This window comes from Triticum aestivum, chromosome 7D, assembly GCF_018294505.1.
Source record: "Triticum aestivum cultivar Chinese Spring chromosome 7D, IWGSC CS RefSeq v2.1, whole genome shotgun sequence".
In the NCBI taxonomy this organism is placed as follows: Eukaryota; Viridiplantae; Streptophyta; class Magnoliopsida; order Poales; family Poaceae; genus Triticum; species Triticum aestivum.
Window position 1 is genome coordinate 499,104,533 of NC_057814.1, and position 5,740 is coordinate 499,110,272.

General features: G+C 44.0%; 1 long non-coding RNA gene across 10 annotated transcripts; it reads right to left on the bottom strand.

The window, feature by feature from the left end:
• Window positions 1-494: 494 nt before the first annotated feature.
• LOC123169197 (uncharacterized) lies at window positions 495-5,269 on the bottom strand. Of its 10 annotated transcripts, none has more exons than XR_006484689.1 (7): window positions 4,757-5,269; window positions 4,188-4,319; window positions 3,934-4,082; window positions 2,984-3,276; window positions 2,579-2,653; window positions 1,600-1,649; window positions 495-716 (listed from the first exon to the last, which is right to left on the bottom strand). It is a non-coding gene; the product is annotated as an uncharacterized lncRNA (long non-coding RNA). The 10 variants fall into 10 exon arrangements; XR_006484687.1 differs by having other exon boundaries at window positions 3,934-4,067; window positions 4,188-4,391; XR_006484684.1 differs by having other exon boundaries at window positions 4,188-4,391.
• Between the last annotated feature and the right edge of the window lie 471 nt (window positions 5,270-5,740).

A 5,740-nucleotide genomic window follows, 5' to 3' on the forward strand; every position in this document is an offset into this window, starting at 1 on the left:
TCTTTTCTTGGGAGCCATGGATGATGAAGATTGGCGAAGATCGACGCGCTAGCTACTGCTTCAGGTTTGCACAAGCGACACCCCCTACCTGGCACGCCAAAGATGTCGGCGTGGGAACACGATCACCTATGCACTACTAGGAAAAAGGCTACTAGCAGCGCGAGTAAAATGGCTACTAGCAGCGCGGGTACCCGCGCTACTAGTATCACGCTACAGCTAATAGTTAGTAGTAGCGCGGGGTAAACCCGCGCTACTACTAACATTTTACTAGTAGCGCAGATGTCACCCGCGCTACTACTAATGAAATAGTAGTAGCGCGTCTATAGTACCACACGCTACTAGTATCCTGAATACTAGTAGGGCTCCATTTCACCCCCACGCTACTACTAACTAATTAGGAATTAAAAAAATAAAATCCATCAATTCCATTTTATGCATACAATTCTAACAACTAAAACAAGCCCAGATTTGTAATAAACCAGCAGCATTAGACATCATTCCAAATCGAAGATTTATAGTGCATACATATCCATACATCTACACTTATTGCCTAGTCACTTATTCCCAGCTAGTGCAAACACAGTTGAAAGCAAACAAAATTGCATAAAAACACCAAACAGTGGCATTCTATCCCTCCAAATGATTTGCTCCCTCTCCATCCTTGCAATCATCTTCTTCTCCCTTATGTGCTTCTCCCATTAATGAATCCAAGATTTCTGTAAAGAGCAAAGAATAAATAAAATTAAATTTCAGCAGACATATATTTCCTTGCATGTTGTGATGTACAGTAGCTACGGGAATAAATATACGAAAACAAAAAAGTGAGTGATTTCTATTAACAAGAGATCGCCTATGTAATAGCTACAAACAAATGGAATTAATGTCTAGATAATATATATTGCCAACCAAGCCTAGATGAACTATATATTGCCAGGTAATAGGACATATCTAATTTTTCACATTAATTGCCTTTAGTTTTCTTCAAAACTAAATATACTTAAACTTAGATCATTTCATATAGATGTTCAAAGGATAATACGGGTAAAGAATCCAATTTCTTTGTTTTTTTAAAGTAGTTTAAAAGGAAAGCATTAACACATAATAGAAATGATTATCTGCCACAGGGTGATGCTGGACAGCTAAAAAGCTCACAACCCATCAGATCAATTGCTCGATAGGACAGCACAAATCTTATAGGATGATTTTCCAAAACGAAAGCAGACCAACAAGGACAAACAATGGCCCATCAGACCACTTGCTGTGAACTATAAGAACATTATTTCACCTCCTCATATGGTACTACTAAACTCGCAATGAACATCGACACTGAATTAAGGTGTAGTCCCCCCTCAACAAGTGTGAGTTGTAATTAATTGACTGCAGCAGCATTGGTAGTCTCAACAAAATAAAACAGCAGCACTGGTAGCAACACTATCAACGCCATCCCTTCAAGCAGAATAAGTAGGAAAACATCATGATCCCTTAAGGAGAACTTCACATATCGTTCGTGTTCAACAACTAATTCTATGTGTTTCATTGGTAGTCAAATACTGTATTATATTTTTATTCTATCTGTATATACCAGGATAGCAGGGTTACCTTTGCTTCCTTAACAGGAATGTGCAAGGAAAGAAGTGAAGATGCTGCGTCTGCATTCAGTAAATGAGATAAAAGTTGAGACTCTTGATAGCCAATATCCATTCTTACTTGTAATATTACAGATACAGAACTGACAAATGATCTTCATATTAAGCAGATACCACTTTCTAAGGTGCAAACATCTAAGGAAACTTAGTTAGTGCTAATCGTGGAAGCGATCAACAACTGTTTATCTTCCTACATCAATTTGGACAGTTAACAGTAAGCAAAGATAGCATTATAATCCCAGCCAACTACGTATAGAATTAGAAAAAAAATGATGAAAACAAGAAGACTGTCCAACCAATTGACTACAATTATTGAGGAGCTGCATGGAGAGTGCTAGTATTAAAATCGGGCTTGCAATCTAGTACTACAAACCCTCTACAAAATTCGTACTGAAACTTTTTTTTAGAACAGCCTCTACAAGGCCGTAAACTGGCATACGAAAACAATGCGCTCAGGATACTAACTTTCGGGACAACAAACTAAAACGATGGCTGCTCTCAAACCATACATCCAAACGACGCAAATAAATACTCTACGGAAAGCTTGGAACTTGCTTTACAACTTTCATATAGAGGCAACTCGAAATTCTGAGAATAACTAACTCGTTTTTCACCTAGAAGCTGGCTGTCCAGATTTGACAGTGTAGTTTTTAACTGAACCAGATTCAGTTTACAGCCAGGGATACCCAACGCTCAAGATTTTTGCTAGAAGGCAATCAACACCTCGCAACATCATGGATCCCTCATTCGCATAGAGAAGGTCCGACCAGGCACCAAAACCAAATAAGTATAAGCACTGAAATCACCAACAAATTTGCAAATTGGTTTAGGAATCCATCCAATTATCAAATCTAATTCTAATCTATGAGCTGCTGCCACAGATCCCTAGTTCTTACCTAGCCAGCACCATAGAGAAGAGGGCTGATACGTACCGCTGGTGCTCGCCTCAGACGAGAAGAAGCAGGAAAAGGTGTGGCGCGGCCAGCGCCATGGATTCTGACAACGAACTGCAAAAATATATTCAGTGAGCTGCAAAAGAATTGAAAGGAGCTGCAAATGAACACATGTTTTAACAGCAGGCATGTCATGAATGGGCAAACTAAAGTGTATGGCTTCAGGGATACAAGACTAATCGGGTGCATAGAGAGATGTTATAAACTTGTTCAGATTGACTAGGATAATTAAGGAATAACAACCAGTGGATCTCGCTTGAATGGATGCGAATGAGGGTTAGCTGTTGCATTAAAGCGATGCATCCATAAATCCAATCTAAGAATGTTACAACTTGCATCATCATCATCATGGCCAAATGATAGAGAAGTGAGATGGATCCATACTCTTGGTCTGGGGAGTCCCACTGACCACCCATGTGTTTGCGGCAATGGACGCTTGCACTGCATCGACAGAAAACAGGACACAAACAAGTCAGTAATCCCCATCTGCACCTCCACATGGTAAGCAGAAGCAAGCAGCGAGTATGCAGAGACACCATGAAGGAAATAAATAACAGACCTTTGGGGTTGAGGAACTGGATGACCAGGCCATACATCACCAACTTGTCGAGAAGTCACCGGTGATCTGAAAAGGCTTCATCAAAAGAAGGAATGTCTCCGTTTGTTTTAGGGACATGCTGCATTAGCAAAGTGAGTAAGCAACAGAATCTAAGACATAACACTGATCTTCAAGGGAACACATGCAAGTGAATGAAAATCACGAAAGAATGAGCTTGTTGATCATTGACAGAGAGTTAGAGGTGCAGGTTCTGAACTTCTATTTTCTAGATTAATGCGCAACAAACTCATTATTAGTGTGAAAGGTGGCCCGCCTTAAGAGGGAACGTAGTAAAGTGCAAGAACTATCACACAGAATAGTAAAAATGGAACGTAGCTCAGCACTTGCATTGATAGGAACCGACACATGATCAAACCATGGGCATGAACTAAGGAAGATCGATAATTCTGCATTTAACATATTATCCCGGAAATAGTGTCCGGCGTCCTTGAGTAATAACCCAAGCATTCTTATGATTACCTAGCAGGAACTAGCAATCACAACCCCTCTAAACTTCAGAGCATGCTTGTTATTTCATAATTAGATAATACAAAAAAGGTGGAACTCTGAAGCCCTTGTAACTGTAGAAACCCAAAACTGCTGTACTTAACCCCTTCAGGTAGTAAAAATATAATGTAGAGCAGTAAAAGTGGAACATGGCTCAGCATTTGCATTGATCAGAACATATATACAATCTACATTCTAGCAATTATAGGAAGAGAGCACTGCTACTTACAGGGACAGGAACCATGTCATTCGGTCTTTTGCCGACTTCACCGTCGAGAGACGAGACATCATCCACGAGCTCAATCGAGCACCCTTGGCCGTCGTCAGCGGCTAGGCCAGGCTTGCCTCATCTGGTCTCCTCCCCTGCAAGCACGACGACTACCACATAATGCGAAGCGAAGGTCATGTAGTTATCTTCTGTTCTCCTTTAGTTTTTGCTTTGTACTAGGTAGTGTGTGTGAAGCACGTTATTTACTTGCTTACCGTAGCCTGTGATCTAGCACTTGCTTGATTGTTGTGGCTGAAGGTCTCGCTTGTTGTTAGTACCACCTGGACTTGCAGCTTTCCACGCTTCAACCGGCAGCGAAGAGTTGCCGTGGATTACTCAAGCATTAACTGAAGGTGTTGGCAAGTTAACTGAAGAAATCGACAGTTCGTTGGGTACAGATAGCATCCTGACAAACGCTCCTAGGGACACAATACCAATATGAATCACTTGGTTGTTGAGATGCTGGACCTAGGCCTGTCCGAGGGAGAAGTCGTCTCTGAGACGATGTGTGCCTAGTTTTACTAAAAAAAGATGATAGCTATAAAAAGATTGTAAAATTGCCATGTCAGTTGGTGATAATTTGCTCTGTTTTTACACAACTGAAAAAGTAGCATCAATCCAATAGTGAATCAAATCCAAAATCCCAAATCAATTACTATCCCAGGACTACTATCACGGACCAGCATCAATTGACACTAAAATGGGAGGCAGATGTAGTGGTGAATCGTCATGGTTTTAATGTCTGTACGCTACAAATGCTATCATCAGAAACTAGTGGCAATACCTGGCCGCACACGCATCAGCAGAAGTAGTGCCTGCCATGACACGAGACTTCGCCAACGCCTGGGCTGGGCAGTCCGTGCAGCAAGCTCCGCATCGGCGAGAAAACAAACCAGAGCGCAGCACGTCGGCGTCCTGATGTTGCCCGCACCATCCCCTGCGTCGGCATCCGCGACCCCCACCCGCGGCGTCGGAGACCCGCTGACCTCAGATCCGCCGCGAGAAAATCCGTAACTGCCACCGGCGGGAGGCCACTGCCGCCGTGCAGGGGAGAGCGGCGCCGCGCCTCATGTTAGAGCCCCCGACTCCTCGACGCACGCCACCGCTGGGGGTGAAGGCCGTGGATGCCGTGCCACCTCGCTCCGCCCATCAGGCCGTCATGGAAGGACGGATGCCTCGCCGCGCGTGCCGGAATCCTCCACCGCCGCCGAAATCAAGGAGGCCCGTCGTCGAGATGCTCGCGCTTACGCCGGAGATTTGCTCGACTGCTGTCGAGAGAGAGAAAGAGAGATGCGGGGCGCGGGGGGGGGGGGGGGGGGGGGGTGGATCGGGCCGGGGTGGATGGTGCAAAAGCGGAGGCCACTTAGTAGCGGCGCGTGTTTATATTCCTCGCTACTATTATCAATTTAGTAATAGCGCAGGTTTTATACCCCTCACTACTACTATGATTTTTCCGGGGGCATGGTGCAGACCACTTAGTAGTAGCGCGGGTTTATACCCCTCACTACTACTATCAACTTAGTTGTAGCGTGGGTTTTATACCCCTCGCTACTACTAATTAGTACTAGCGCCTCATTTTAGACCGTGCTACTGATTAGCTTCTGTGTATAAGGTTTTCCCTAGTAGTGATGGGGCATGGGTGCCCCTTTGTGGTTCGGCATGGGGACGTCCGCGTTGCACAAAGAGGAGAAGCAACAGGGGACACCACGGCAGTGGACTCTCTCTCTTTTACCCAGGTTCGGGCCGCTTTACAGCGTAAAACCCTACT